The sequence below is a fragment of the Trachypithecus francoisi genome, unplaced genomic scaffold (genome assembly GCF_009764315.1).
Source record: "Trachypithecus francoisi isolate TF-2019V2 unplaced genomic scaffold, Tfra_2.0 Lachesis_group15, whole genome shotgun sequence".
Lineage (NCBI taxonomy): Eukaryota > Metazoa > Chordata > Mammalia > Primates > Cercopithecidae > Trachypithecus > Trachypithecus francoisi.
Window position 1 is genome coordinate 102,290,021 of NW_022681460.1, and position 11,258 is coordinate 102,301,278.

At 45.2% G+C, this 11,258-nt stretch overlaps 1 long non-coding RNA gene across 1 annotated transcript; it reads left to right on the forward strand.

The window, feature by feature from the left end:
• The first annotated feature begins 8,598 nt into the window (after positions 1-8,598).
• LOC117097643 lies at positions 8,599-10,088 on the forward strand. Its single transcript, XR_004443013.1, has 2 exons — positions 8,599-8,767; positions 9,495-10,088. It is a non-coding gene; the product is annotated as an uncharacterized LOC117097643 (long non-coding RNA).
• Positions 10,089-11,258: the final 1,170 nt, after the last annotated feature.

Here is an 11,258-nt window from a genome sequence, read left to right on the forward strand (position 1 = left end):
GAAGTGCTGTGGTTTTGAATGTTTGTTGTGTGTTTTAAGTGCTTTGGCTCAGAAAGGTGGGGGTCACGTGGCCAAGGTCTCCCAACTCATCTTGGTGGAGAAGGAACGGATGTAGATGGCCCAAGGCTTGAGTCCATGCTCCATAACACTGTCCTGTCTTGGAAAACGTTTCTCAGCGGCGAAAGGTTCCACCAGCTCAGCCAGTGGCAACACACTGAGTACGGTAATCAGCACCTTGGACAGCGTTGCCTCGAGGCCCCGGGGATTTCCTCCCAGCTCTGCAAAGCCTAAACCATACCCTGATTGCACCAGGTTCAGGGGGCAGAAGCTTGTCCAAAGGGCAGATGGTTCCAGGGGGAGGATTTTTACTGGGGGATTTAGAAACTGAGCTGAACCATCATGAGTGACGGGACACAGCCCTGTCTGCAGCAGTAACTGTCCGCAGCTCTAGCTGCTCCATGTCTGGAGTTACCGCCCCAGGGTGTAGGGAACCACCAGCTGCCTGAAGGCAAGGAATGTCATCTAATGCTCCCCTTTCCCATTAATCACTTTAATTGGAGGAAAAAACAAAAACACAAGGGCATGTTACAGGGGGAAGGTTTTTTAAAGTGATCTCAAATTGGATTGCAAAGGCTCAAGTGACTTTGGGAATGGGGCTGGGAAGATGATCATTTACTTATTACAATAAATAATTTTATCTCACATCTTCAGTCATGTTTCTCCTAAGACTGGGAAGAATGGGGGAAAAAATCTAGTAAGCTTTATGGGACTAGCAACAGAACATTTTATCCTATTTTGTGATTTTCAGTATTAAGAGACTACTGATCACTTGCAGAGTTACAAGGCAAGCACTAGTTTAAACTTGAATAAGACAAGGACCATTGACCTTATATACCTGTAAATGACACTGCAGTGTATATAACTGTAGAAACAGTATACACATAGTAGTTTAGTATTATAGTCTGTATTCCAATCCAGAGTCTTTTGAGAAAAGGTTGCCAAAACATCATTTGCATTTACTTGAACTCTTTTGTTTGAGACAGGGTCTTTTGCTCTATCACCCAGGCTGCAGCCTTGAACTCTTGGGTTCAACCAACCCTCCCACCTCAGCCTCCCAAATTAGCTGGGACTACAGGCTCGTGTCACTACATGTAGTTTTTTATTTTTATATTTGTAGAGATGGAGGTCTTGCTCTGTTACCCAGACTGGTCTTGAACTCCTGGCCCCAAGCAGTCCTTCCACCTCGGCCTCCCAAAGTGTTGGGATTACAGGCGTTGGCCACTGCACCCATCCTTACTTGAACTCTTAATACTTATTCTTCAAGTAGTGCCTAAAACGATTTTGTGCAGTCACAAAATTAGGTAGCAATATTATATTGAGCTGGGGAAAAAAGAATATTTAAGAGTAAATTGCCAAGGCAAGTTCTATTAAAAACTTTCTGTAATAGACATCAGGAATTTTTTATTCAGATAACCTCAACAGTTTTGATTGCACTTGTAACAGATAGTACTTGTAATACTGATTTTTATAACTTCATAAAATACTCTCAAGCCATGGGGGAGCTCTTATGTATTTTTTAGTGAGTATACACACATACACACATATAGTAAAAGTGGAGGATTCTTTTCTTGGAATAATGATTTCTAGCATTTATCTAGAAAAGATTTTGCTGACCAATTTTCTTTTTCCTCCGGTGGATTTTTAAACATCAGTGCGTGCACATGAATACAGATTGGATTTTTCCTTTAGGTTTTATCTATGTAAATGAAGCCGATTAAATGTGAGTAATCATGTTACCCTTCATTATTCTGGCAATTATGTTTGAGAAGTAGATTTCTTCACTAAAGGGGCTTCACAGCACACTTAGAATGAGTGAGCCACTGTGTCTTTCTAGAAACGTTTCTTGTCATCATTTTGACATCCACTCAAACACTCACCCCTGAAAGTGGCCTTCCTCCTTGATATGGTTTGGCTGTGTGTCCACACCCAAATCTCATCTTGAATTGTAATCCCCATAATCCCCCTGTGTCAAGGGACGGACCTGGTGGGAGGTAACTGGATCACGGAGGCAGTTTCTCCCATGCTATTCTTGTGATAGTGAGTTCTCACGAAACTGATGGTTTCGTGTTTGACAGTTCCTCCTTCACACTCTTTCTCTCTTCTTGCCGGGTAAGACATGCCTGCTTCCCCTTCCACCAGGATTGTAAGTTTCCTGAGGCCTCCCCAGCCATGCAGAACTGTGAGTCTATTAAATCTCTTTTCTTTATAAATTACCCAGTCTCAGGCAGTTCTTCATAGCCTTGTGAAAATGGGCTAATACACTGCTCCACCCTGTCTAAGGTTACACTCCTTGTCCCAGCATTGCATTCTCATTCCCTTGCTTGTTTTTTTTTGTTTTTTGTGTGTGTTTTTTTGTTTTTGTTTTCGTAGCGCATCACTGAGAAATGTCCTTGCTTAATTATCTCTAAGTGTAAGCCACCACACACACCCACCAGAATGCAAGCTCCAGACAGCAGGGATCATGTCTGTCCCATTGCCACTCTATCCCTAGCATCTGGAACTGTGCCTAAGGGCATAGAGTTGCTGCTCAAAGAATACTCGGCAATGGATGGTGAGTAAAGCTATATAGCTATGGCGATCACATAGTAATCTATACCGATTATCACTATGAACACCCAATTGATAGGGGAGGAAGAAAGGGAAGGAGGTGGTATTCCAAAGCCTAGTAGTAGTCCTTGTGGGATTGTCCTCAAAGTGAAGTATTGTCAGCAGCTTCACCAATAACTGGCAGCAGCATTGTCATCTTTAGTTCAGTGCTCTCAGTGAAGAAATAGGAGGTGAAAACAAAAATATCCTCCACTTGTTGTAATTCTAAGCTTAGTTCACTGAACAAATACTGTACAGTAACCAAAGCAGGTGAGCCAGACAGGAGAGTGACTCTAGACTGAAGGTTCTATGTGAATATAAAAGAGATGTCTTGAAATACAGGGATGAAACTCAGGAAACACTGAAAACTGCATTGTGGGAGCGCAGCCCAGGGACATGATGGGAATGAATAAGATTCCTGGGAAAATCTAGCAGCACTGCAAGATAGGGAATCTGAAAACTCCAGGCTTGTGCACCCTGAACAAAAAAGGAATTGAATCCACCTGGAGTTCAGTGGTTTAAGCCCCTACAGTCCAAACTTCCTAGAGTGAAGACATGCAAGGAACTCAAAACCTTGGTGAGTCTCCCCTCCTCTCCACATTGGTCTGAGGACAAACCACAATTGCAAAGCAGCACACCAGAGGTCAATAAAGTTCTTCTCAAAATTCACTTTTTTTGTTTCGACATAGGGTCTCGCTCTGTTGCCCAGGGTGGGGTGCAGTGGCACAATCTCAGCACATGACAGTCTCCACTTCCTAGGTTCAAGCAATCCTCCTGCCTCAGCCTCCCAAGAAGCTGGGACCAAAGGCATGTGCCACCACACCCAGCTAATCTTTGTATTTTTGGTAGATGGAGTTTTGCCATGTTGCTCAGGCTGCCCTCAAACTGCTGGGCTCAAGTGACTCACCTGTCTCGGCTTCCCAAAGTGCTAGTGTTAACAGGCGTGAACCACCAGGCCTGGCCTAAAATTCACTATGTATTAGACCAGAGATACCAGAGGAAGAAGCCCAGGTCACTGGGGAGTGAGGAGTCCTAGCAGGGAGACAGCCAGGGATAGGAAGCCTCTGATTTGTATATCGGCTTCACACAAATCTCTTGCTTACCCCCAAAGCATGCATGAGCAAGACAGGCAGGGCAACACAAGCTTGAAGAATTGAACCAAGATTTGAATCACTGCCCAGAGGAAGCAACAGAAAGCTTACCGTTGGAGTCTGATCAAGTTAATTGCCTACAAGAGCCTCAACATTCTTCAGAAGAATATAACTGAATCCCAGTTCTTCACAATATAATATTCACCTTGCCCAGGATACAACCCAAAATTGCTTGACATACAACAAAACAACAAAAGCAACAACAGAAAAAAGAAAATACATTACTCTCAAAGGAAAAGACAGTCCATCCTAAGATGCCCCAGATGTTGGAATTATCACTCCAGGAGAATAGAGCAGCTACTATAACAAAGCTTTATAAAGTAAAGGAAAATATACCTAATATGAATGAAAAGAAAGGATATCTCCTAGAACATAGAAAAAAATCAAATGAAAATTTCAGAACTGAAAAATATAATATCTAAAATTTTAAAACTTACTGGATGGGCTTAATAGCAGAATGGAGGAAAGAGAAAAGAGTCAGGAAACATGAAGACAGATCAATAGAAAGTATTCATTCTAAAATACAAAGACAAAAAGGATTTTATTAAGCAAAGCTTCAGGACCCTATATCAAAAGTTTAAAGTACAGGTGACGAGTACCAGAAAGGAAAGAAAGAATGGGCCACAAAAAAAATGTAGAAAAATGATAGCCAACAACATCTCATATTTGGTGAAATTTTAAAAAATTAAATTCTGTATGCTCAACAAACACAGAAAACATGAGTCACGAAGCAAAATATTACTAAACTGGACTTTATAAAGATTTTGTTTTTCAGTGATATTGGAAAATGGGAGGCAAGCCTGGAAGAATAAATTGCAGCACATTTATCAGATAAAGGGCTTGTATCCAAAATATGTAAGGAACTGCAGCCTGGGCAACTCCTGACCTCAAGTGATCCGCCTGCCTTGGCTTCCCAAAGTGTTGGGATTACAGGCGAGAGCCGCCGCGCCCAGCGGAACCCTTCTTTTTAGAGATCAGAATGGAGGGAAGGGAGAGGGCGATGAAGCTAGGGCAGTGGGTAGAGACGTGGGATAATGTATTCAATCCATTGTTTGATAGGCACATGTCCATTTCCTGCTAATTCCTCTCTCAGAGGCACTCTGTGCTGTGTTTCATTGTGAAGCAGGTGAGGCTTTTTGGATTTATGCACAGTTAGCCTTGGTCATGTCAGGAAAGAGCCACCATCTATATAGAACGGGTGACATCTGCCTTTCACAGAATCCCTGCCTCTGGGCAGACCATATGGATGTGTTCTAGGCACTGAAGGAGAGTAGATGCAGGATGTAGCCTATTACCATGATATGTGAAAGTCTGTCCTTGGTCTTCCAAGCTGTCCTTTCAAGCTTCCACAAAAACAGCTAATGTCATCTCATAATACTTTTGAAATACTCTCTGGATTTGCTCTCTTAAAAAGCTACCACGGAGGCCAGGTACAGTGGCTCAAGCCTGTAATCCCAGCACTTTGGGAGGCCGAGGCAGGCGAATCACTTGAGTTTGGGAGTTTGAGACCAGCCTGGCCAACATGATGAAACCCTGTCTCTACCAAAAATAGAAAAATCAGCCAGGCGTGGTGGCATATGCCTGTAGTCCCAGCGACTCGGGAAGCTGAGGCAGGAGAATCACTTGAACCCGGGAGGCAGAGGTTGCAGTGAGCCGAGATCACACGACAGCACTCCAGCCTGGGCAACAGAGTGAGTGAGACTCCACCTCAAAAAATAAAATAATAAGTAATTAATAAAAAGCTACCAAGGTAGGTTTTTGGCTCAGTGGTGCAGTAACTCACGCCTGTAATCCCAGCACTTTGGGATTCTGAGATGGGAGGATTGCTTGAGTCCAGGAGTTCAAGACAAGTCTAGGCAACATAGTGAGACCACCCCTCCCATCTCTACAAATAGAAAGCATTAGGTGGGCATGGTGACACCTATCTGCAGTCCCAGCTACTTGGGAGGCTGAGATGCGAGGATCACTTGAGCCCAGGAGGTCGAGGCTGCAGTGAGCTGTGATCATACCACTGCACTCCAGCCTGGGTAACAAAGCAAGACCCTGTCTCTGAAAAAAAAAGGAAAAAAAAAAAAAAGGCTACCAAACTGCAATATCACACCCTTAAACCACATATTTTGGTGTGAAAAGCTATTAAAATGATACGGTATTGTATCTACCCTATAGGTCAGAGTTTTCCTGTTCTCTTATGTTGTCGTGGGATGAGATCCAACATGATACCCTGAGGGCAGCAGCAGTGTCTTCATAGCCACTGTGTCCTCATTGCCTGGCCTGGGGCCTGGCCCTCCTGATAAATGTGTGTTGCCTCCTTGTTGCTTCCTCTGTGCTGTGTTTCATTGTGAAGCAGATGAGGCTTTCTGGATTTAAGGCTTCCCTGCTCAGCAACCCAACACCGTGAACCTTCCCTCCAATTATTCATCCATTCCAAAGACTTGCCGAAGAGGTACCACGCCCTGTGCCTGGCGCTGGTGAACAGAGAGCAGCCTTTGTCTCCTACGAGACAACTTAAACACTGATGTTTCCTGTGTCCCGGGCAGCCTTTTCTGCTCCCTGACGTTCCTGGGAAACCTGACCAGCACCAATCACAGTCATTACTGTGTATGTGATGACGGTTCCCACATAGAATGATTTTAAGACAAGATGAACTTCCGCTGACTGGACAGCATGACGTTGTCCCCAAAACAACTCACACACACCATTTCTAAACTTTAATTCATCTCTGTTCCAAAGCACTTTCTCTTTTTTTCTTTTCTTTCTTTCAAGACAGGATTTCCCTCTGTACCCGAGGGGGGAGTTCAGCGGTGCGATCTCAGCTTACTGCAACCTCCGCCTCCCAGGCTCAAGCGATCCTCCTGCCTCAGCCTCCCTGAGTAGCTGGGACCACAGGCACCAGCCACCATGCCTGGTTAATTTTTGTATCTTTTAGTAGAGATGGGGTTTCGCTATGTTTCCCAGACTGGTCTTGAACTCCCGAGCTCAAGCGATCCACCCACCTCAGCCTCCCAAAGTGCTGGGATTACAGGTGTGAGCCACCGTGCCTGTCTTGTATTTCCCTGTCTTGACAAATAGCGACAGCCCCTAACCATGCGCCTTAAACCAGAAACTCAGGTTCTGCCTCTATCCTGTGCCCCAGTGTCTCACAACTTTCAGTTGCTAAGGCCTCGGGACTCACCTTGGAGGAGCCGCCTCCCCAGGGCCTGCTTTCCTTAAGCCTTTCCTGGTGATGTTCCTTAGAACAACTTATGGCCCACCAGTCTGCCCAAACTTCTTTTAGGGCCCAGCTCCCGTCTCACCCACTTCCTGACTCCCCCAGCCATACCTGAGCACCTCCCCCCGCACTGCCAGATGGGCAGCACACTGCAGAAGTTTTCGGTCCACGCCTCCAAGAGCTGCTCTTGCAGTGAGCAGGCAGGGCACAGAACGTCACCTCCAGGGCAGGGTGCGTCTCCTCAATTCTAACATGCACATTTTTTTCACATTTTACTGTTTCTGAAATCAAAACCCAGGCTCGCCATCGGTGGCCTCCTTAACATGGAGAAAATGCTAGAAAGATAGATACATTTAAAAATGGGCCAGGCATGGTGGCTCACACCTGTAATCCCAGCACTGTGGGAGGCCAAGGCAGGTGGATCACTTGAGGTCAGGAGTTTGAGACCAGACTGGCCAAGAAGGTGAAGCCCCATCTCTACTAAAAATAAAAAACTTAACCAGGCGTGGTGGTGCTTGCCTGTAGTCCCAGCTTCTCAGGAGGCTGAGGCAGAAGAATCACTTGAAACCAGGAGGCAGAGGTTGCAGTGAGCCCAGATCAAGCCATTGCACTCCAGTCTGGGCAACAGAGACTCTGTCTGAAAAAAAAAAAAAAAGAAAAAGAAAGAAAGAAAGAAAAAGGAAGGAAAAAAAACAGAAAGAAAAGAAAGAGAAAGAAAAAGAAAGAGGAAAGAAAAAAAGAAAAAGAAAGAGAAAAGAAAGAAAAAGGAAAGGAAAGGAAGAGAAAAGAAAAAAAGAAAAGAAAAGAAAAGAAAGAAAAAAGAAAAAGAAAATGGAAGCAGGAAAGGAAGGAGAAAAGGGAAGGAAAAGTGTTAAACGGATGGAGTTAGCCCACCTGGGTTCCAGTGCTAGCTCTCCCAGTCACTCAGTGACTCTGTGGCCTTGAGCAGGTAGTGTCCTGTTTCTGAGACTCAGTTTCTTCATCTAGAAAATGGGGACAATATGGTACCTTTCCCTTAAGGTTGACATGAGCCTACTTGACACCTTAGCACTGATACGTGAACAAATCTTGGCAGAATATAACCAAATGCTTCTGCAATGTCCACTGTGTCTGTGCAGAGTATTTGCATAATAGATAATCATGGCATTGATCGTCTTCAAACATCACATGTTTGTTTCTCAACCCTCATCCCCCAGCACAGAGCCCAGCCGTGCATCCACGAGGGGCCCATGGTCCCCCTCCTCATGTGCTGAGCCTCCCAGACTGGGTTCTTAAAACTAGATTTGGGCTGGCTGGGGTGGCTCATGCCTGTAATTTCAGCACTTTGGGAGGCAGAGGCTGGTGGATATTACCTGAGGTCAGGAGTTCCAGACTAACCTGGCCAACATGGTGAACCCCATCTCTATTAAAAATACAAAAATTAGTCAAGCGTGGTGGCACATGCCTGTAATCCCAGATACTCGGGAGGCTGAGGCAGAAGAATCTCTTGAACCCAGGAGGCAGAGGTTGCAGTGAGCCAAGATTGCACCACTGCACTCCAGCCCAGGCAACAGAGTGAGGCTGTCTCAAAAAAAAAAAAAACACTACATTTGATAGCAGAGCAGCAAGCTTTTTATAATGCAGCCTCAAAAGAACAAAATAAATGTTCCCTCTTGTCTGTAAAGGAACAGACAACTGAGACATCGGCTACGTGGCCTGAGACTATTGTGATTACTTCCCATGTATGAACTCGCTGAGTGCTAAAAACAACCCTACTACCAAGGTAAGTATTTTTATTATTCCCATTTTTCAGATGAGAAAACTGAGACCTAAGACATTGAGGAACTTGCTCAAGGTCACGTAGCTTGTGAGCATCAGAGTTGGGATTCACACCCGAGCATTGTGGTCCCAGCACCCATGAATTCTCCACTCTACCAAGCCTCTAGCCTTCTGTGGCAGGGGGAGTTGGAATGACATATGTACTCCCTTACCCAAAAAGGATAAGGTGTGTTCACAAATAGGACCCCAGGCTTTCTTCTCTTAGGCGCAGAATCAGGTCTGCTCCTCTTGGAATCAAACACTGGAATGTAAATTATTTTCAGCCGGGCACAGTGGCTCACGCCTGTAATCCCAGCACTTTGGGAGGTCAAGGTGGGCAGATCACTTGAGGTCTGGAGTGTGAGACCAGCCTAGTCAACATGGTGAAACCTCATCTCCACTAAAAATACAAAAAGTAGCCAGGCATGGTGGTGTGCGCCTGTAATTCCAGCTACTCGGGAGGCTGAGGCAGGAGAATTGCTTGAACCCCGGAGGCAGAGGTTGCAGTGAGCAGAGATTGCGCCATTGCACTCCAGAGTGGGCAATAGAGTGCGACTCTGTCTCCCCCTCAAAAAAAAAGAAAGTAAATTATTTTCATCCTCAAATTATGTCTCCACTGACAAATGGAACCAAGTTTATTTATTTCATTATTCAATTTAGTTAAGTATTTTTTTTCTCTCTCTCTCTCCAAGGAACTCTAGCAATAAAGTCACACATTACCCGAAAGATCTCCAGCAGAGGGATTTCTGGGCCAATGTTACTTACCTACGGCGCGTCCGCAGCTCCTAGCTTGGATGAAAGGAAAGTTTCCTTAGGTTTATTTACTTCTTCCAATGTAATTGGTCAGGAGAGTATAAATGCTGATGTCATGTCTAATTAGCGGTGGCCTCTGCCCTTCTGGTCACAGCACCGCGTCTGGCTTGTTTGTGTGGATGGAGCAGTTTCACGGGGAGCGTCTTTAGGAACTAGCTCTCCCATGGAGCTGCTCTAATTATCATTTAAGAAAACAAGCTTTTTGATGTTCTGTAGACAGTTCAGCAACATCTCCCCAACAGGGCTGATAATTTTAACCCCCTTTCTGTACGTGATGGACTTTTTCCACAGGTGATCACATCAGATCCTGGGGAACTAGAAACTGGGGACTCATCTCTGCCCCTCTCCATCCTGGACACCTTGCTGATCTTGGCGCCAGTCGAATCTGTCAGCGCTCTAAAGCTAATGGTTTGTATTGGCATGGATTTTGCCAGGCATCCGAAATTCAGATTAAACAACCAATGCAACCATCATGCCCCTGGGTACCATGTATCGTCATGAAATCAAACCTAGCATAAAGGAAAACAGTTCAATAACTAAAAGATTAGTGTGGATACAGATATTCATTGATACTAATAAATTTTACAATATGTTTTGTTTAAAAACAAAAAGGAGTGGGGGAATAATTTGAGTTCCCCTGTGGCAGGATTCCATTGAGTTATTAAGAGGTAAAGATTTTTCACAAAGTTAACTACCGGCTGAAAATGTCAATTTGACAGCAACACTTTCTTCTTGGTTCACATCATTCAGTTCCAGAAAATCAGTAAGATAAAAGCCATGCGCCATTGAGGGAGAGAGGAGCTGACCTCCAGGTTCTCTTTCTCTCTCTCTCACAGACACTCCTCAACCCCAGTGATCTCTGCTTTTCCATCCAAACACAGGACCAATCACCAGACTCCAGTTTGCTTCCAGGATTTTATATGGCACCCTGAGGACAGCTCATTCCACCATGTCCCCAACCCATATCATCATTCCTCTCTATGCAGACTCTAGCTCACTCCCTCAATCCAGTCTTACATTCTTTTTTTTTTTTTTGACAGAGTCTCACTCTGTCGCCCAGGCTGTATGCAGTGCAGTGCTGCGGTCTCAGCTCACTGCAACCTCCACCTCTCAAGCTCAAGTGATCCTCATGCCTCAGCCTCCCTAGTAGCTGGAAGGACAGGTGTGTGCCACCACACCCAGCTAATTTTTCTTTCTTTTTTTTTTGTATTTTTAGTAGAGACAGGGTTTCATCATGTTGGTCAGGCAGGTCTTGAACTCCTGGACTCAAGTGATTCACCCGCCTCTGCCTCCCAGAGTGCTGGGGATTACAGGTGTGCGTCACCATGCCGGGCCCAGTCTTGTGTTCTTGCGCACACACACAGAACTCTTCCTTTCCCCCTTTCTGCCTCTCCTTCTCTCACTTTTCCTCTGAAGCCCCCAGAGCTCTAGTTTCTGTGAAACAAATCCCCCTGCATCCCCAGCCTCTCCTCTGCGTCCTGAGCCCCTCTCACTCCTCGTTTTCCTTTGTCTGTGACTCCCTCCGAGTAGAAGCTGTTCCCTCCTCCATGTGCCACTTTCCTTGATGCCCATAAACCAGCTGGGGGCCTCCCAATTCCCCAGCATGACCTCCACTGCCTTTCACTCATTTCCTTTATGCGTTT